We start from the raw sequence: 22,185 nt of genomic DNA on the forward strand, positions 1-22,185 counted from the left end.
ATTGATTTAGTAACAACACAGTCACTAGTCATTTAACTGGCTGATATGGAAAACTAAATTACTTCTGTCTCAACTCTGTTTACTGTTTGTAGCAAACCAATTTCAAGTAAAAGTGCAGGGAACATCTGGAAGCTGTTTGGATATTTTTAAGATGATGAACCAGTTTTTTTTAAATGTGGTGGCTCCTGTTTTCCCTCAACATGACGATGGAATGTATTCCTGAGGTAGGGAATATAGGACTTTATTTTCCAACAAACCCAACCTTCTGTTACTGTAAAGGGCATTTGTATTTGAGCAAATCAGTAGTGTTGGAAGGTTAACCTGGAAAGAAATATGGAAACTAAGAGCAGGGGTAGACCATTCGGCCCTTCAAGCCTGCTCTGCCATTCAGTATGGTCATGACTGATCCTTGATCTAAATACCATATTCCCACTTTCTTCCCATCTCCCATGATGCCATTGAAATTTGAATAATTATCTGACTCTTTCTTGAATACATTCAGTGACTTGGCCATCACAGCCTCATTGGTCGAGAATTCCACAGAGTCACAACCTTTTGAGTGAAAGTTTTTTCCTCATCTCAGTTTTAAATGGTCTACCCCATATCCTGAGACTGTGTCCCCTGAATCTAGATTCCCCAACCAGGTAAAACATCCTGCCTGCATCTAGCCTGTCCAGTCCTGTTAGAACTTTATACGTTTCAATCAGATGTTCTTTTATCCTTCCTTTCTTTTAGTTAAGGGGCAATTTAGCGTGGCCAATCCAATACCCTGAACATCTTTGGGTTGTGGGGGTGGGACCCACACAGACAAGGGGAGAATGTGCGAACTCCACACAGACAGTGACCCGGGGACGGGATCGAATCCGTATCCTTAGAACCGTGAGGCAGCAGTGCTAGCCACTGCGCCACTACACCCATCTTCTTATCCTTCTAAATTCCAGTGAATGCTGGCCCAGTCGAACCAATCTTGCCTCATAGGACAATCCCAAATTGTCATTTAAAGTGAACAGTGGGATTAGGAGAAGGGACACAAGTTGAAATCTGTAGGTATCTTGAGGGTTGATATCAGTCAATTTCTTCGCCATGCAGAGAGTGACCAACAATGAAAATGAAGTTCCCGACAAGAGGACACGCCTCTCTGTATCCATCTTTCACATTTTTAAAGACATGTATTCAGTCACCTGTTAGCATCTTTTTTCAAGAGGAAAGAGACCCAGCTTGTCAATTTGGCAACTATTTGTACTGATCCTTCTGGAGCACACTCACCATCTTCTGCCACTCTGAATAACTATGCTTTCCTGGCTTTCTGCATTTTGGCTTGAAGCAAATGAGCTATCCAATCGGCTACTTGTTCCCTGGCTCCACATCCAGATAAATTACATCTACTGTATTAAATAAAAAGCTGGACTCAGGGTGATGGTGACTATGAAATTCTCATCGGCTGCTGCAAAACCCAATCTGGTTCACTACTGTAAAGAAATCTGTTGTCCTTAACTGGTCTGGGCTACATGTGACTCCGCATCCACACCAATGCGGTTGACTCTGAAATGGCCTCGCAAGCCACTCAGTTCAAGGGAAACTAGGGGTGGGCAATGATTACTGTCCTTGTCAGTGATGCCAACATCTCAGGAATAGGGGAGCTGAACACCTCAAAAAACTTTGGTCGATCAGGGAGAGCCAGCATGGATTCATAAAGGGAAGGTAATGCCTGACAAATCACATTGAATTTATTGAAGGTCGTGGGCAGGGGAAAGACAGGGGGATGTTATTCATATGGACTTCCAGAACAAATTTGATAAAGTCCCATATAAGAGACTGTTAATTAAGAATTAAGGCAGAAGCCCACAGAGTTGAGGACAAATTATTGACATGGTTAGAAAATTGGTTGAGTGGCAGATGACAGAAAGTAGGGAAAATGGATAATTACTCTAATTGGCAGGATGTAACTAGTGGTGTACCACAGGAATCTGTGTTGGGTCCTCAATTATTCATATTATTCATTAATGACTTGGATGATGGCATAGAAAGTCATATATCTAGATTTGCTGATGATACAAAGCTAGACGGCATTGTAGACAGTCGAGATAACGTACATAAAAAGCAAGAGGGTAGTCATGTACATAAAAAGCAAGAGGGTAGCCAGGGAAAGGGTTGGCCCACTGAAGGACAGGGGAGGGAATCTATGTGTGGAGCCAGAGGAAATGGGTGAGGTACTAAATGAATACTTTGCATCAGTATTTACCAAAGAGAAGGAATTGGTGGATGTTGAGTCGGGGGAAGGGTGTATAGATAGCCTGGGTCACATTGAGATCCAGAAAGACGAGGTGTTGGGCGTCTTGAAAAATATTAAGGTGGGTAAGTCCCCAACGCCTGATGGGATCTACTCCAGAATACTGAAGGAGGCAAGAGAGGAAATTGCTGAGGCCTTGACAGAAATCTTTGGATCCTCACTGACTTCAGGTGATGTCCCGGAGGACTGGAGAATAGCCAATGTTTTTCCTCTATTTAAGAAGGGTAGCAAGGATAATCCAGGTAACTACAGGCCAGTGAGCCTTACGTCAGTGGTAGGGAAATTACTGGAGAGAATTATTCGAGACAGGATCTACTCCCATTTGGAAGCAAGGGGTAGTATTAGTGAGAGGCAACACGGTTTTGTGAAGGGGAGGTCGTGTCTCACTAACTTGACAGAGTTTTTCGAGGAGGTCACAAAGATGCGTAGGGCAGTGGATGTTGTCTGTATGGACTTCAGTAAGACCTTTGACAAGGTCCCTCATGGCAGACTGGAACAAAAGGTGAAGTCACACGGGATCAGAGGTGAACTGGCAAGATGGATACAGAACTGGCTAGGTCATAGAAGGCAGAGAGTAGCAATGGACGGGTGCTTTTCTGATTGGAAAGCTGTGACTAGTGGTGTACCGCAGGGATCAGTGCTGGGACCTTTGCTGTTTGTAGTATATATAAATGATTTGGAGGAAAATGTAACTGGTCTGATTAGTAAGTTTGCGGACGACACAAAGAATGGTGGAATTGCGGATAGCGATGAGGGCTGTCAGAGTATTTAGATCATTTGGAGACTTGGGCGGCGAGTTGGCAGATGGAGTTTAATCCGGACAAATGTGAGGTAATGCATTTTGGAAGGTCTAATACAGGTAGGGAATATACAGTGAATGGTAGAACCCTCAAGAGTATTGACAGTCAGAGAGATCTTGGTGTACAGGTCCACAGGTCACTGAAAGGGGCAACACAGGTGACAAAGGTAGTCAAGGAGGCATACGGCATACTTGCCTTCATTGGCTGGGGCATTGAGTATACGAATTGGCAAGTCATGTTGCAGCTGTATAGAACCTTAGTTCGGCCACACTTAGAGTATAGTGTTCAATTCTGGTCGCCACACTACCAGAAGGATGTGGAGGCTTTAGAGAGGGCGCAGAAGAGATTTACCAGGATGTTGCCTGATATGGAGGGCATTAGCTATGAGGAGAGGCTGAATAAACTTGGTTTGTTCTCACTGGAATGAAGGAGGTTGAGGGGCGACCTGATAGAGGTCTACAAAATTATGAAGGGCTTAGATAGATTGGATAGTAAGAGGCTTTTCCCCAGGGTAGAGGGGTCAATTACTAGGGGGCATAGGTTTAAGGTGAGAGGGGACAAGGTTTAGAGTAGATGTACGAGGCAAGGTTTTTACACAGAGGGTAGTGGGTGCCTGGAACTCGCTGCCGGAAGAGGTGGTGGAAGCAGGGACGATAGTGACATTTAAGGGGCACCTTGACAAATACATGAATAGGATAGGAATCGAGTGATAAGGACCCCGGAAGTGTAGAAGATTGTAGTTTAGACGAGTAGCATAGTCGGCACGGGCTTGGAGGGCCGAAGGACCTATTCCTGTGCTGTACTTTTCTTTGCTCTTTGTTCTTTGAGATGATAGCATAAAATTGACAGACTAGGTGAATGGGTAAATTTATGGCAGATGGAATTTAATGCAAGCAAGTGTGAGGTTATCCAATTTTGGATAAAAAGATAGAGCAGAGTACTTTCAAAAGGAATTCCATCCGATCTTGAAGTGGTGCTGAAAGGAATTGTAAAAGTTGTGAATTTCATTCAATGCAGCACACTCATTACAAAGCTTTTCAAGGCTCTGTGTTCTGATATGGAGGCCAAGCACACACACGTACGTTCCACACAGAGGTACATTAGCTGTCAACGGTCAGGCGCATGTCAGTGTTTATGAACTGAGGGATGAAATCCAGGCTTTCTTCCTTGACAAATTGGCTGATTTTGATTTTTTGATTTGTTTATATTATTTTATTTTATTTATTTATTGTCACATGTTCCGAAGTACACTGAAAAGTATTTTTCTGTGGCCGAGGGAAAGTACACAGTACGTACATAGTAGACAAAAAGAATAATCAACAGAGTACATTGACAAATGGTACATCGACGAATAATGATTGGTTACAGTGTGGAACAAGGGGCCAAACAAAGCAAATACACGAGCAAGAGCAGCATAGGGCGTTGTGAATAGTGTTCTTACAGGGAACTGATCAGTCCGAGGGGGAGTCGTTGAGGAGTCTTGTAGCTGTGGGGAAGAAGCTGTTCCTATGTCTGGATGTGCGGGTCTTCGGACTTCTGTACCTTCTGCTTGATGGAAGGGTCTAGAAGAACGCAATGCCTAGGTGGGACGGGTCTCTGATAATGCTGTCTGCCTTCCTGAGGCAGCGGGAGGTGTATACAGAATCAATGTGGGGGTGGCAAGCTTGTGTGATGCGTTGGGCTGAGTTCACCACAGTCTGCAGTTTCTTGCGATTTTGGACCGAGCAGTTGCCATACCAGGCTGTGATGCAGCCGGATAGGATGCTCTCTATCGCACATCTGTAGATGTTTGTGAGAGTCAATGCAGATATGCTGAATTTCTTTAGCTTCCTTAGGAAGTAGAGATGTTGTTGGGCTTTCTTGACTATTGCATCAACGTGAGTGGACCAGGAAAGACTGTTGGTGATGGTCACCCCCAGGAACTTAAAGCTATCGACCAACTCCACGTCGGAGCCACTGATGCAGACGGGAGTGCGTGTCATGCTATGCTTCTTGAAGTCGATGATCAGTTCCTTGGTCTTTCCGACATTTAGAGAGGGGTTGTTTTCAGTACACCATGCAACCAAGTGATTTATCTCCCTCCTGTAGTCTGATTCGTCGTCGTTTGAGATGTGGCCCACCACAGTCGTATCATCCGAAACTTCTAGATTGAGTTGGAGTTAAATCTTGCCACACAGTCATGTGTGTATAGGGAGTTCAGTATAGGACTGAGCTCACATCCAGTGTTGAGGACTATTGTGGAGGAGGTGCTGTTGCCTATCCTGACAGATTGCGGTATGTTGGTGAGGAAGTCAAGGTTCCAGCTGCACAGGGAGAATTCAAGTTCAAGATTGCAGAGTTTGGTTATTAGTCCTGTCGGAATAATGGTGTTGAAGGTGGAGCTGCAGTCTATGAACAGCATTCTTATGTAGGTGTCCTTGTTGTCGAGGTGGTCGAGTGTTGATTGGAGAGCTAGGGAGATAGCATCTGCTGTGGACCGGTTGCGGTGATAGGCAAACTGCAGTAGATCAAGACCACCTGGGAGGCTGGCATTGATCCATTTCATGATTAGCCACTCAAAGTATTTCATGATAACGGACATCAGGGCCACTGGTCGGTAGTTGTTGAGGCAGGCTACCTTGTTCTTCTTTGGTACTGGTATGATGGTAGTCTTCTTTAAGGAGGTGGGGATCTCAGCGCGGAGGAGTGAGGTGTTGAAGATATCTGCGAATTCACTCGGCAGCTGGTCTACGCAGGCTCTGAGTGCTCCCCCAGGGACTCCATCGGGGCCCATCACTTTCCAGGGATTCACTTTCAAGAAGGCAGCTCTGAGGCTGTAATGGTGGGTATGGGTGTGTCCAGGGCTGTTGGGGTGGGTGGCACTGATGCATTGGCTGACTGCTCAAAGCGGGCATAATACTTGTTCAGATCATCGGGTAGGGATGCTCCAGCCCCAGATATTCCGCCTGGCCTTACTTTGTAGCCTGTGGTCTTGTGTAGGCCCTGCCATAGTCGTCGTGGGTTAGTGTAATTGGCCTGGGACTCTAGTTTGATGCTGTATTGTCTTTTGCCATCCCTGATGGCGTTCCGTACGTCGTACTTGGATTTCTTATACAGGTCAGGGTCGTCAGACTTGAACACCTCTGTCCGGAACTTCAGCAGGGAGTGAACCCTTTGGTTGAACCAGGATTTCCGATTGGGGAACACCCATATTGTTTTCTTTGGTACACAGTCCTCGACACACTTACTGATGAAGTCTGTGACGGTGGTTGCGTACTCTTCCAGGTTAGCTGCCGCGGTCTTGAATATGGACCAGTCCACAGACTCCAAGCAGTCGCGGAGGATGTCCTCTGATGCCTCGGAACAGCAATGCACGGTTTTCTTGACTGGCTCAACCCTCTTGAGTTGCTGTTTTTAAGCCGCAAGTAGGAATGCCGACTTGTGGTCGGATTTGCCAAAGTGTGGTCAAGGAATGGAGCAGTAGGCACCTTTGATGCTCGAGGGTAGCACTGTAGCACAAGTGGATAGCACTGTGGCTTCACAGCGCCAGGGTCCCAGGTTCGATTCCCCGCTGGGTCACTGTCTGCGCCGAGTCTGCACGTTCTCCCCGTGTCTGCGTGGGTTTCCTCTGGGTGCTCCGGTTTGCTCCCACAGTCCAAAGACACGCAGGTTAGGTGGATTGGCCATGATGAATTGTCCTTAGTGACCAAAAAGGTTAGGAGGGGTCATTGGGTTACGGGGATACGGTGGAAATGAGGACTTAAGTGGGTCGGTGCAGACTCGATGGGCCGATTGGCCTCCTTCTGCATTGTATGTTCCATGTTCTATGTTCTATGTAGCAGTGGTCCAGGGTGTTTGCACCTCTGGTGAGGCAGGAGACAGGTTGATGGAGTTTGGGTAGAACCTTCCTGAGGTTGGCCTGGTTGAAGTCTCCAGCCACGATTGTCAGGGCTTCGGGGTGATTTGTTTGCACTGAGTGCTGAATTTGGTGATTTTTGAGTGCGATAGTGAGAGTTTGGTGACCGAGGGAGTATAAGGCTTCATTTTTATCTAAAGTTTAGTCTTTCTTTTATTTAGTTAATTAACTTAAAAGTTGCTGTTTGGTTTAGAAGAAGGTGAATTTTCAATCAGCTTTAAACCGGCTTCTACTTCGAGGCACTTGCAGCTGGAGCTTGTTAATTAGTTAATTGGATTAGGCCAGTTTTTCAGAGGCTAGATTCACAGTATAAAAGTGATCCCCTACAGTGCAGACTTTGTTTGCACTGAGTGCTGAATTTGGTGATTTTTGAGTGCGATAGTGAGAGTTTGGTGACCGAGGGAGTTAGGTGAGGAGGGAGTAAGGTGCTCCTTTCATTTTGTTTCCGACATTTCCGCAAAGAGTGCGAAGAGAGCCAGGAGTTTACAGGAAGTGTAGCTGACTGGGAGCAGAGTCGGAGGGCGGAGATCTAGTTAGTCCACACAGCAGCTATATTCTGTAAGGTAAGAGGGGATGGAGGCTAGGCCAGTTACATGCTCCTCCTGTAGGATGTGGGTGGTGAGGGATACCACCGGTGTCCCCGCTGACTATACCTGCGGGAAGTGCACCCAACTTCAGCTCCTCAAAGACCGTGTTAGGGAACTGGAGCTGAAGCTGGATGAACTTCGGATCATCCGGGAGGCAGAGGGGGTGATTGAGAAGAGTTACAGGGAGGTAACCACACCCAAGGTACAGGACAAGAATAGCTGGGTTACAGTCAGGGGGAAAAAAACAAACAGGCCGACAGTGCAGGGATCCCTCGTGGCCGTTCCCCTTCAAAACAAGTATACCGTTTTGGATGCTGTTGGGGGGGATGACCTACCGGGGGAAGGCCCTAGCGGCCAGGTCTCTGGCACTGAGTCTGGCTCTGGGGCTCAGAAGGGAAGGGGGGAGAATAGAAAAGCAATAGTTGTAGGAGATTCAATGGTTAGGGGAATAGATAGGAGATTCTGTGGTCGCGAGCGAGACTCCCGGAAGGTATGTTGCCTCCCGGGTGCCAGGGCCAGGGATGTCTCGGATCGTGTCTTCAGGATCCTTAAGGGGGAGGGGGAGCAGCCAGAAGTCGTGGTGCACATTGGTACCAACGACATAGGTAGGAAAAGGGGTGTGGAGGTAATAAACAAGTTTAGGGAGTTAGGCTGGAAGTTAAAAGCCAGGACAGACAGAGTTGTTATCTCTGGTTTGTTGCCGGTGCCACGTGATAGCGAGGCTAGGAATAGAGAGAGAGTGCAGTTGAACACGTGGCTGCAGGAATGGTGTAGGAGGGAGGGCTTCAGGTATTTGGATAATTGGAGCGCATTCTGGGGAAGGTGGGACCTGTACAAGCAGGACGGGTTGCACCTGAACCAGAGGGGCACCAATATCCTGGGAGGGAGGTTTGCTAGTACTCTTCGGGAGGGTTTAAACTAATTTGGCAGGGGAATGGGAACCGGATTTGTAGTCCAGCAACTAAGGTAGCCGATATTCAGGACGCCAAAGCTTGTAATGAGGCAGTGGGGAAGGGAACACTGACAAAGGAGAGTATTTGCAGGCACGGAGATGGGTTGAAGTGTGTATACTTCAACGCAAGAAGCATCAGGAATAAGGTGGGTGAACTTAAGGCATGGATCGGTACTTGGGACTACGATGTGGTGGCCATCACGGAAACTTGGATAGAAGAGGGGCAGAAATGGTTGTTGGAGGTCCCTGGTTATAGATGTTTCAATAAGATTAGGGAGGGTGGTAAAAGAGGTGGGGGGGTGGCATTATTAATTAGAGATAGTATAACAGCTGCAGAAAGGCAGTTTGAGGAGTATCACCCTATTGAGGTAGTATGGGTTGAAGTCAGAAATAGGAAAGGAGCAGTCACCTTGTTAGGAGTTTTCTATAGGCCCCCCAATAGTAGCAGAGATGTGGAGGAACAGATTGGGAAACAGATTTTGGAAAGGTGCAGAAGTCATAGGGTAGTAGTCATGGGCGACTTTAACTTCCCAAATATTGAGTGGAAACTCTTTAGATCAAATAGTTTGGATGGGGTGGTGTTTGTGCAGTGTGTCCAGGAAGCTTTTCTAACACAGTATGTAGATTGTCCAACCAGAGGAGGGGCAATATTGGATTTAGTACTGGGTAATGAACCAGGGCAAGTGATAGATTTGTTAGTGGGGGAGCATTTTGGAGATAGTGACCACAATTCTGTGACTTTCACTTTAGTAATGGAGAGGGATAGGTACGTGCAACAGGGCAAGGTTTACAATTGGGGGAAGGGTAAATACGATGTTGTCAGACAAGAATTGAAGTGCATAAGTTGGGAACATAGGCTGGCAGGGAAGGACACAAGTGAAATGTGGAACTTGTTCAAGGAACAGATGCTACGTGTCCTTGATATGTATGTCCCTGTCAGGCAGGGAAGAGATGGTCGAGTGAGGGAACCATGGTTGACAAGAGAGGTTGAATGTCTTGTTAAGAGGAAAAAGGTGACTTATGTAAGGCTGAGGAAACAAGGTTCAGACAGGGCATTGGAGGGATACAAGATAGCCAGGAGGGAACTGAAGAAAGGGATTAGGAGAGCTAAGAGAGGGCATGAACAATCTTTGGCGGGTAGGATCAAGGAAAACCCCAAGGCCTTTTACACATATGTGAGAAATATGAGAATGACTAGAGCGAGGGTAGGTCCGATCAAGGACGGTAGCGGGAGATTGTGTATTGAGTCTGAAGAGATAGGAGAGGTCTTGAATGAGTACTTTTCTTCTGTATTTACAAATGAGAGGGGCGATATTGTTGGAGAGGACAGTGTGAAACAGATTGGTAAGCTCGAGGAAATACTTGTTAGGAAGGAAGATGTGTTGGGCATTTTGAAAAACTTGAGGATAGACAAGTCCCCCGGGCCTGACGGGATATATCCAAGGATTCTATGGGAAGCAAGAGATGAAATTGCAGAGCCGTTGGCAATTATCTTTTCGTCCTCACTGTCAACAGGGATGGTACCAGGGGATTGGAGAGTGGCGAATGTCGTGCCCCTGTTCAAAAAAGGAACTAGGGATAACCCTGGGAATTACAGGCCAGTTAGTCTTACTTCGGTGGTAGGCAAAGTAATGGAAAGGGTACTGAAGGATAGGATTTCTGAGCATCTGGAAAGACACTGCTTGATTAGGGATAGTCAGCACGGATTTGTGAGGGGTAGGTCTTGCCTTACAAATCTTATTGAATTCTTTGAGGAGGTGACCAAGCATGTGGATGAAGGTAAAGCAGTGGATGTAGTGTACATGGATTTTAGTAAGGCATTTGATAAAGTTCCCCATGGTAGGCTTCTGCACAAAGTAAGGAGGCATGGGATAGTGGGAAATTTGGCCAGTTGGATAACGAACTGGCTAACCGATAGAAGTCAGAGAGTGGTGGTGGATGGCAAATATTCAGCCTGGATCCCAGTTACCAGTGGTGTACCGCAGGGATCAGTTCTGGGTCCTCTGCTGTTTGTGATTTTCATTAATGACTTGGATGAGGGAGTTGAAGGGTGGGTCAGTAAATTTGCAGACGATACGAAGATTGGTGGAGTTGTGGATAGTAAGGAGGGCTGTTGTCGGCTGCAAAGAGACATAGATAGGATGCAGAGCTGGGCTGAGAAGTGGCAGATGGAGTTTAACCCTGAAAAGTGTGAGGTTGTCCATTTTGGAAGGACAAATATGAATGCGGAATACAGGGTTAACGGTAGAGTTCTTGGCATTGTGGAGGAGCAGAGAGACCTTGGGGTCTATGTTCATACATCTTTGAAAGTTGCCACTCAAGTGGATAGAGCTGTGAAGAAGGCCTATGGTGTGCTCGCGTTCATTAACAGAGGGATTGAATTTAAGAGCCATGAGGTAATGATGCAGCTGTACAAAACCTTGGTAAGGCCACATTTGGAGTACTGTGTACAGTTCTGGTCGCCTCATTTTAGGAAGGATGTGGAAGCTCTGGAAAAGGTGCAAAGAAGATTTACCAGGATGTTGCCTGGAATGGAGAGTAGGTCTTACGAGGAAAGGTTGAGGGTGCTAGGCCTTTTCTCATTAGAGCGGAGAAGGATGAGGGGCGACTTGATAGAGGTTTATAAGATGATCAGGGGAATAGATAGAGTAGACAGTCAGAGACTTTTTCCCCAGGTGGAACACACCATTACAAGGGGACATAAATTTAAGGTGAAAGGTGGAAGATATAGGAGGGATATCAGAGGTAGGTTCTTTACCCAGAGAGTAGTGGGGGCATGGAATGCACTGCCTGTGGAAGTAGTTGAGTCGGAAACATTAGGGACCTTCAAGCAGCTGTTGGATAGGTACATGGATTACGGGAAAATGATATAGTGTAGATTTATTTGTTCTTAAGGGCAGCACGGTAGCATTGTGGATAGCACAATTGCTTCACAGATCCATGGTCCCAGGTTCGATTCCAGCTTGGGTCATTGTCTGTGCGGAGTCTGCACGTCCTCCCCGTGTCTGCGTGGGTTTCCTCCGGGTGCTCCGGTTTCCTCCCACAGTCCAAAGATGTGCGGGTTAGGTGAATTGGCCAATGATAAATTGCCCTTAATGTCCAAATTGCCCTTGGTGGTGGGTGGAGGTGTTGAGTTTGAGTAGGGTGCTCTTTCCAAGAGCTGGTGCAGACTCAAGGGGCCGAATGGCCTCCTTCTGCACTGTAAATTCAATGATAATCTATGATTAATCTAGGACAAAGGTTCGGCACAACATCGTGGGCCGAAGGGCCTGTTCTGTGCTGTATTTTCTATGTTCTATGTTCTATGTTCTATGTTTCTTGGTTATTGATGGTGGAATGTAGTTCACCAAGTGCTTTCTTCACTGCCACCTGGGGTGGGATGTAGACTGCTGTGATGAGTACAGAGGTGAATTCACGTGGGAGGTAGAAGGGGCGATACTTTATGGTTAGGTATTCTAGGTCTGGGGGCAGTAGCATGCTAGGGACTTCACATCCGAGCACCAGGAGGTGTTGATGAGGAGGCAAACACCCCCACCCTTCGACTTGCCTGAGGCCATCGTGCAATCCATTTGGTGGATTGAAAAACCTTTGGGTTGGATGGCACAGTCTGGTGTGGCTGGAGTGAGCCATGTCTCGGTGAAGCAGAGCACAGAGTAGTTTCTCACTGCACTCTGGGAGGTAAGTCTAGCGTTGAGGTAATCCAGCTTGTTCTCAATCGCTTGGACATTCGCCAGGAGTATGCTGGGGAGAGGAGTCTTGAAGCTGCGTAATAAAAGTTTCACCTTCAGGTTGGCGCGTTTTTCCTGCTTCCTGGGTCGGCGGCTGCTCTTGGATGGCAGGGCTGGCTTTGTGTAAGGTAAGTGATTGCGTTCGGAGGGGTCGTGGAAGATGGTGGCGGTGTCAGGGTCATCGGAAGTGGTTGTGCGGGGGCCGGTCTGGTCTTGTGGGGCGGTGAGGTTGGGTTCACCTTCCGGTGGGGTCGGGCAGGTACCTGTCGCTCCGGGGTTGTCTCGGGCATTCCCGCTTCGCTGGCGAGGCCATGCACCCCCGCGGTCTAGTCAGGCTGAGATTGGCCTTGGTGGGGGTCCCATCTTTTACCTTTTCTTCCTCCAGGTGCTTTAGGATGATGGACAGGCTGAACACAATGTGGTCGGGACAGGTGGTCTGACTCCAGTGTGGGCCTAGTTGGGCCTACACTGGGGAAAGGATGCAGCAATTCCCCTGGGCCAGGTAAGTTAAAGAGTTTTTGCTGGGCCCTTGGGTGATCGCTGGGTGGGAGGGTTGATTTGTTTGGTGGTGAAACTTGGATGCTAATGGCACCGTATCTTGCAGACATCTTTTCAATTCTAAATGCACTGCACCTCAAATTGGAAGGGAAGGATGATGATTGCTTTTGGCACTGTGAAGAAATAGGCGTTTTCCAAAAGTCATTGAAAGTTTGGAAAGTGCGAGTACAAAGCCAAAACTATTACAAGTTGGATGATTGGGAAACTTTTAAAGATCGACAAAGGGATACTAAAAAAGTAATAAAAAGAGCAAACGTAAATTATGAAAGAAAACTAGCGCAAAATATAAAAAAGCATAGCAAAAGCTTCCACAAGTTTCTAAGAGAGATGAGAGTAGCTAAAGTGAATATTGGTCCCTTGGTGGTAGAGGTCAGGAAGTTAATAATGGGGAACACAGAAATGGCAGAGACACTAAATCAATGTTTTATCTCAGTTTTCACAGTGGAGGACTCGAGTACCTTCCCACTGGTAATAGGTAATGCAGAGGTAATAGAAAAGGAGGAACTTAGAACAATCAGCATCAATCGGGAAAAAGTACTAAACAAACTATTGGGATTGAAGGCAATTAAGTGTTTGTGTCTTAAAGGAAGTGGCAAATGAGATAGTGGATCCATTGGTTATAATATTCCAAAATTCCTTGGATGCAGGAAAGGGTCCACTGGATTGGAAAAATGCTAAAGTAACACCCTTACTCAAAAATGGAAGGAGTCAGAAAGTAGGATCTATAAAAAAGTTAGTTTATATCTGTCATTGGGAAATTGTTAGAATCCAATTATGAAGGAACTAATAACAGGACATTTAGAAAGTCAAAACGCAATCCATCAGAATCAGCATGGTTCTATGAAGGGTAAATCATGTTTGATAAATTTGCTAGAATTCTAAGATGTAACAAACCAAGTGGATAATTGGATTCCTGTAGATGTAGCATATCAGGACTTCCAAAAGGTAAATGGTGCCGCACAAAAGGTTAATACACAAAGTAAATACACATGGGATTAGGGGGTAATTTCGAAGCTTGGATAGAAGACAAAATGGGGCTATGTCCCCACGCCGTGGATAAACGCTGGCGTTTCACTCCCAAGTTTCGTCAAAAAAATGACATCATGCATTTGTGAAAAACAAGTCACAGATGAGAATCCAAGCGTCCACTCCTTCTGGCTTTTGACAACACAGAGAAAGTTAACGTATTTTCCAGCAAGGACAAATACTTCACCTGTCACCTACCTAGTTCATTTATGTGCGGTGATGGTGGCATAGTGATATTGCTGCGAGACTAGTAATTCAGAGACTCAGCATAATGATCTGGGAACCTGGGATTGAAGCCCACCATGGCAGGTGATGGAATTTAAACTCAAAAATATATCTGGAATTAAAAGCCTAATGATGACCATGAAACCATTGTTGTAAAAACTCATCCGGTTCACTAATGGGAAGGAAATCTGCCATCCTTACCTACATGTGACACCAGACTGCCACAGCAATGTGGTTGACTTTAAAATGCCCTGGCAAGCCACTCAGTTGTATTCAACAACTGTGAAAACACAAAAAAGGAGGGAAACTGGATGGACCATTCGGCATCGAACCAGTCACCGGAAACAACTACGGCAAACCCAGCCCTGTCGACCCTGCAAAGTGCTCCTTACTGACATCTCGGGGTTTGTGCCAAAGTTAGGAGAGCTGTCTCAACGACTCGTTAAGCAGCAGCCTGACATAGTTATACTCACAGAATCATATCTTACAGACAATATCCCAGACACCACTAAAATCATTCCTGGGTATGTCCTGTCTCACCGGCAGGACTGACCCAGCAGAGGTGGCAGCACAGCGGCCCAGGGAGTTGCCCTGGGAATCCTCAACATTGACTCTGTACCTCATTAAGTCTCATGGCTTCACGTTAAACACGGGCAAGGAAACCTGCTGATTACCACGTACCGTCCACCATCAGCTGGTGAATTAGTACTCCTCCATGTTGAACACAGCATGGAGGAGGCACTGAGGATGGCAATGGTGCAGAATATGCTCTGGGTGGGGGACTTAAATGTCCATCACCAAGAGTAGCTCGATAGTACTACCACGGACCCAGCTGGCTGGGTCCTAAATACATAGCTGCTGGACTGGGACTGCAGCAGGTGGTGAGGGAACCAATAAGAGGGAAAAACATACTTGACCTCATCCTCACCAATCAGCCTGCTGCAGATCATTCCACTATGGGTAGAAGTGACCACCGCACAGTCCTTGTGGAGACAAAGTCCCGTCTTCACATTGAGCATACTCTCCATCGTGTAGTGTGGCACTGCCACCATGCTAAATAGGATAGACTTTGAACAGATCTAACAACTCAAGACTAGGCATCCATGAGGGGCCATCAGCAGCAGAATTGTATTCAACCACAATCTGCAACCTCATGGCCTGGCATGTCCCCCACTCTATCATTACCACCAAGCCAGGGGATCAACCCTGGTTCAATGAAGAGTGCAGGAGGGCATGCCAGGAGCAAAATCAGGCATCCAAAAATGAGGTGTTGACCTGGTGAAGCTACAACACAGGACTACTTGTGCCAAATAGCATAAGCACCAAGTAATAGACAGAGCTAAGTGATTCCACAACAAACGGAGCAGGCCTAAGCTCTGCGGTCCTGCCACATCCAGCCGTGAATGGTGGTGGACAATTAAACAACTCACTGGAGGAGAAGGCTGCACAAATATCCCCATCCTCAATGGTGGAAGGGCCCAGCACATATGTGCAAAAGTCAAGGATGAGGCATTCGCAACAATCTTCAGCCAGAAGAGTGGATGTTCCATCTCGGTCTCCTCCAGAGGTCCCCAGCATCACAGATGTAAGCCAATATGATTCACTCCAGGTGATATAAAGAAACAGCTGAAGGCACTGCATACTGCAAAGACTATGGGCCCTGACAATATCCCGGCAATAGTACTGACGTTTTGTGCTACAGAACCTGCCGCACCTCTAGCCAAGCTGTTCCAGTACAGCTATAACACTGGCATCTACCCGGCAATGTGGAAAATTGCCCAGGTGTGTCCTGTACACAAGACATATCCAACCCAACCAATTTCCGCCCTATCAGTCTACTCTCCATCATCAGCAAATTGATGGAAGGAGTCATCAACAGTTTTATCAAATGGCACTTATTCACCACCACCTTCTGAAGGGCACCTAGGGATGGGCAATAAATGCTGGCCTAACCAGCGACGCCCACGTCCTGTAAATTAATTTTTAAAAAGTCACCAGATTAAAATAACCTTGCTTTGACTCCAGTAGTACTCTAGAAGGAAGTTTTTGAAGATAGAATCTTTGAAATAATAATAATCTTATTAGTGTCACAAGTAGGCTTACATTAACACTGCAATGAAATTATTGTGAAAATCCCCTAGTCGCCACACGCCGGCGCCTCTTCGGGTACACTGAGGGAGAATTCAGAATGTCCAATTCACCTGACAAGCACGTCTTTCAGGTCTTGTGGGAGGAAACCGGAGCACCCGGAGGAAATTCACGCAGACATGGGGAGAAGGTGCAGACTACGCACAGACAGTGACCCAAGCCAGGAATCGAACGCGGATCCCTGGCGCTGTGAAGCAAGAGTGCTAACCACTGTGCCACTGTGTAGCTGATCTTGTGCATGCATATTTTGGGATATCCAATGACTTGTCCAATTTCCACATGCAGCACAAATGCGTGGTGGCATTTTGGGATCTCAAAGCCAACCCAGACATGCATATTTGCAAACCTTATAAAGGAACTGGAATAGTCATCTTGAACAGGCATATTGACAAAATGCCACCATTCTTATTGACGGCTCGCATAGATCTGCTCGAAAGCAAGTTTAAAAAAATGTTGTGTAAAGAAACAAACGGACAGAGCGGTCACCAACACGGAGGCAGGTGGACGTAGCAGAGGTGAGGAACAACCGGGCTCCACCCAGAGGACTTGTCAAACATGAGTTGTTCCTGCCTTACTGACTGACCCATGCCTCCCACTGACCACTTGTCTATTCTCCCGCAGGTCCTCCAGCCGACTGCAACAACCCATTCCGGGTGGCCCCCTCTCCAGCCTCCCATGAGATCACCTCGGAGGAGGGCTGAAGGATGCCACTGTAATAGTCACATCAGGTGGAGGCGAGACAGCCTGCTGGATCACAAGACCCAGCTGGGTCCCAGCCTGATGCTGAATCTGTGGAAGAGGTCATCCTGGAGCTGATGGAGATATTAGGGAGCGGCCGGTACATTCAGAGGGAAATGGCAGTGTCACTCCCGCAGATCCATAGCCACTTGGAGGAGTCCCAGAGGTACTGGCGCTGGAGATGTCGTTAGCAATGTATGGCACTAAGGCCAAGACTGCTGGGGTGGCGACCACAGTGGAGAGCCTGGTACACGACATCTGCACCATTAGAGAAAGTGTCCAAGTCGTCGCGCAGTTGGTGACAGCCGTGGCTGAGGGTCTCGGCAGGATGTCCAACCCGTTGGGGGATGTGACCCGTTACCAGGCCGACCTCGATGAGGTTTAGCGGGACATGTCCCGCTCTCAGATGGGCATGGCCGCGGCATTGTGGAGCTTATCCCAGTTGGAGATGGGCATTGCCGGGCACTGCAGAGCATGTCCCAATCACTGAGGAGCATCGCCGAGGGCATCAACACTATGGTGCAGACCATGGGGAACTGCCAGAGGACTGGCAGAGCCAGATGACGCAGGGGCATCCAGGGTTTGATCCTGCTGCCCCTCCATCTCAAGGTTAACCCCAGGGCCCTATGGGCATCAACCGGGAGGAACGGGCAACAGCTGCCAACCCAGACTCCTCCCATGGAGTGGCGAGGGTGGCCACCAGCTCCCCCGTGTTCCACCCCTCTGATGCGGCCACGCCTCACCAGCCAGCACACAGGACAGGGCGGCACAGCTATGCATGTGCTGCTGACAAATGAGCTGGGGCCTTTCGATGTCAGAGCTCCGGACGATGCCTGGCAGGGGCATCGAAGGCTGCAAGAGGAGGTAAGCAGCTGGCTGCCTCCACATCAGATGTGGACACACCTAGATGTAGTGGTAGAGCTGGGAGTACAAAGCACATTAAGATCACTGATGTCACTGGGGGAGGGGGGGAGGGGCGGGTGGGTGGAGAGGGGGGTGGCACCATCGGGGAGTGGGAAATTGTAAAACACAATTGTGCACCTTTGTGCCCAACTAGTAAGATGCCTCTGTCACTTTCTTCCGCAAGGCGGGTGTGATAGTTACCACGAACTGTATTAGATGTAGTACGGTAAGACGAGAGGTACATGGGTAAATTCCTGCCTGCTGGCTCCGCCCAGTTGGCAGCGTATAAATGTGTGTGCTCGCCGGTGCTGCTCCCATTTTGGTGGCAGCTACAGGAGGCAACACATTTTTGCTCAATAAAGCCTCGATTATTCCACTACTCCCGTCTTTGTAGTAATTGATAGTGCATCAATTTATTGAGCAAAGATTTTAAAACGATGGAACTTGGCATCAAGCCTGATCGCCTACAGCTGAGCCCTCAAGCAGCCAACGTTACGTCCACTTTTGACCACTGGCTAGCCTGATTCGAAAGCTACCTCCGAAAATCCGCTGAGGAACCCTCGGACGCACAGAAGCTCCAGGTCCTTTATTCACGGGTGAGCACTGACATTTTTCCTCTCATCCGGGATGCGCCCAATTTCGCTGAAGCAATGGAGCTCCTGAAGGGACATTCCGTTTGGCCAGTCAACAAACGAGACACCAAACACCTCCTGTCCACGAGACAGCAACTCCCCGGTGAGTCCTAGATGATTTCTGGCGTGCCCTGCACATCCTGGGAAGGAACTGTGACTGGCAGGCAGTTTCGGCAGTCCAGCATACAGAACTTTTAATCAGAGATGCCTTTGTTACGGGCATGGGGTCGGCGTACGTCCGCCAGCGCCTATTGGAAGGGGGGTACGCTTGTTCTTGCGGGAACAAGGCAGCTCGCCAATTCGTTAACAGTGGCCTCCCGTAACATCCAGTCGTATGCCCCCGACCGCACGGCACCCTCATGGGCATCAAAGAACAAATAACAAAGAAATGTACAGCACAGGAACAGGCCCTTCGGCCCTCCAAGCCCGTGCCGGCCATGCTGCCCAACTAAACTACAATCTTCAACACTTCCTGGGTCCGTATCCCTCTATTCCCATCCTATTCATGTATTTGTCAAGATGCCCCTTAAATGTCACTATCGTCCCTGCTTCCACCACCTCCTCCAGTAGCGAGTTCCAGGCACCCACTACCCTCTGCGTAAAAAACTTGCCTCGTACATCTACTCTAAACCTTGCCCCTCTCACCTTAAACCTATGCCCCCTAGTAATTGACCCCTCTACCCTGGGGAAAAGCCTCTGACTATCCACTCTGTCTATGCCCCTCATAATTTTGTATACCTCTATCAGGTCTCCCCTCAACCTCCTTCGTTCCAATGAGAACAAACCGAGTTTATTCAACCGCTCCTCATAGCTAATGCCCTCCATACCAGGCAACATTCTGGTAAATCTCTTCTGCACCCTCTCTAAAGCCTCCACATCCTCTGGTAGTGTGGCGACCAGAATTGAACACTATACTCCAAGTGTGGCCTAACTAAGGTTCTATACAGCTGCAACATGACTTGCCAATTCTTATACTCAATGCCCCGGCCAATGAAGGCAAGCATGCCGTATGCCTTCTTGACTACCTTCTCCACCTGTGTTGCCCCTTTCAATGACCTGTGGACCTGTACTCCTAGATCTCTTTGACTTTCAATACTCTTGAGGGTTCTACCATTCACTGTAGATTCCCTACCTGCATTAGACTTTCCAAAATGCATTACCTCACATTTGTCCGGATTAAACTCCATCTGCCATCTCTCCGCCCAAGTCTCCAAACAATCTAAATCCTGCTGTATCCTCCGACAGTCCTCATCGCTATCCGCAATTCCACCAACCTTTGTGTCGTCTGCAAACTTACTAATCAGACCAGTTACATTTTCCTCCAAATCATTTATATATACTACAAAGAGCAAAGGTCCCAGTACTGATCCCTGTGGAACACCACTGGTCACAGCCCTCCAATGAGAAAAGCATCCTTCCATTGCTACTCTCTGCCTTCTATGGCCTAGCCAGTTCTGTATCCACCTTGCCAGCTCACCCCTGATCCCGTGTGACTTCACCTTTTGTACTAGTCTACCATGAGGGACCTTGTCAAAGGCCTTACTGAAGTCCATATAGACAACATCCACTGCCCTACCTGCATCAATCATCTTAGTGACCTCCTCGAAAAACTCTATCAAGTTAGTGAGACACGACCTCCCCTTCACAAAACCGTGCTGCCTCTCACTAATACGTCCATTTGCTTCCAAATGGGAGTAAATCCTGTCTCGAAGAATTCTCTCCAGTAGTTTCCCTACCACTGAAGTAAGGCTCACCGGCCTGTAGTTCCCGGGATTATCCTTGCTACCCTTCTTAAACAGAGGAACAACATTGGCTATTCTCCAGTCTTCCGGGACATCCCCTGAAGACAGCGAGGATCCAAAGATTTCTGTCAAGGCCTCAGCAATTTCCTCTCCAGCCTCCTTCAGTATTCTGGGGTAGATCCCATCAGGCCCTGGGGACTTATCTACCTTTTAAGACACCCAACACCTCGTCTTTTTGGATCTCAATGTGACCCAGGCTATCTACACACCCTTCTCCAGACTCAACATCTACCAATTTCTTCTCTTTGGTGAATACTGATGCAAAGTATTCATTTAGTACCTCGCCCATTTCCTCTGGCTCCACACATAGATTCCCTTGCCTATCCTTCAGTGGGCCAACCCTTTCCCTGGCTACCCTCTTGCTTTTTATGTACGTGTAAAAAGCCTTGGGATTTTCCTTAACCCTATTTGCCAATGACTTTTCGTGACCCCTTCTAGCCCTCCTGACTCCTTGCTTAAGTTCCTTCCTACTTTCCTTATATTCCACGCAGGCTTCGTCTGTTCCCAGCCATTTAGCCCTGACAAATGCCTCCTTTTTCTTTTTGACGAGGCCTACAATATCTCGCGTCATCCAAGGTTCCCGAAAATTGCTGTATTTATCCTTCTTCCTCACAGGAACATGCCAGTCCTGAATTCCTTTCAACTGCCACTTGAAAGCCTCCCACATGTCAGATGTTGATTTGCCCTCAAACATCCGCCCCAATCTATGTTCTTCAGTTCCCGCCTAATATTGTTATAATTAGCCTTCCCCCAATTTAGCACATTCATCCTAGGACCACTTTTATCCTTGTCCACCAGTACTTTAAAACTTACTGAATTGTGGTCACTGTTACCGAAATGCTCCCCTACTGAAACATCTACCACCTGGCCGGGCTCATTCCCCAATACCAGGTCCAGTACCGCCCCTTCCCTAGTTGGACTGTCTACATATTGTTTTAAGAAGCCCTCCTGGATGCTCCTTACAAACTCCGCCCCGTCTAAGCCCCTGGCACTAAGTGAGTCCCAGTCAATATTGGGGAAGTTGAAGTCTCCCATCACCACAACCTTGTTGTTTTTACTCCTTTCCAAAATCTGTCTACCTATCTGCTCCTCTATCTCCCGCTGGCTGTTGGTAGGCCTGTAGTAAACCCCCAACATTGTGACTGCACCCTTCTTATTCCTGATCTCTACCCATATAGCCTCACTGCCCTCTGAGGTGTCCTCTCGCAGTACAGCTGTGATATTCTCCCGAACCAGTAGCGCAACTCCGCCTCCCCTTTTACATCCCCCTCTATCCCGCCTGAAACATCTAAATCCTGGAACGTTTCGCTGCCAATCCTGCCCTTCCCTCAACCAGGTCTCTGTAATGGCAACAACATCATAATTCCAAGTACTAATCCAAGCTCTAAGTTCATCTGCCTTACCCGTAATACTTCTTGCATTAAAACATATGCACTTCAGGCCACCAGACCCGCTGTGTTCAGCAACTTCTCCCTGTCTGCTCTGCCTCAGAGCCACACTGTCCCTATTCCCTAGTTCTCCCTCAATGCTCTCACCTCCTGACCTATTGCTCCCGTGCCCACCCCCCTGCCATACTAGTTTAAACCCTCCCGTGTGACACTAGCAAACCTCGCGGCCAGGATATTTATGCCTCTCTGGTTTAGATGCAACCTGTCCTTCTTATACAGGTCACACCTGCCCTGGAAGAGCTCCCAGTGTTCCAGATAATGGAAACCCTCCCTCCTACACCAGCTGTTTAGCCACGCGTTTAGCTGCTCTATCGTCCTATTTCTAGCCTCACTGGCACGTGGCACAGGGAGTAATCCCGAGATTACAACCCTCGAGGTCCTGTCTTTTAACTTTCTGCCTAGCTCCCTGAACTCCTGCTGCAGAACCTCATGCCCCTTCCTGCCTATGTCGTT

Source organism: Scyliorhinus torazame, chromosome 15 (genome assembly GCF_047496885.1).
Source record: "Scyliorhinus torazame isolate Kashiwa2021f chromosome 15, sScyTor2.1, whole genome shotgun sequence".
Classification (NCBI taxonomy): domain Eukaryota; kingdom Metazoa; phylum Chordata; class Chondrichthyes; order Carcharhiniformes; family Scyliorhinidae; genus Scyliorhinus; species Scyliorhinus torazame.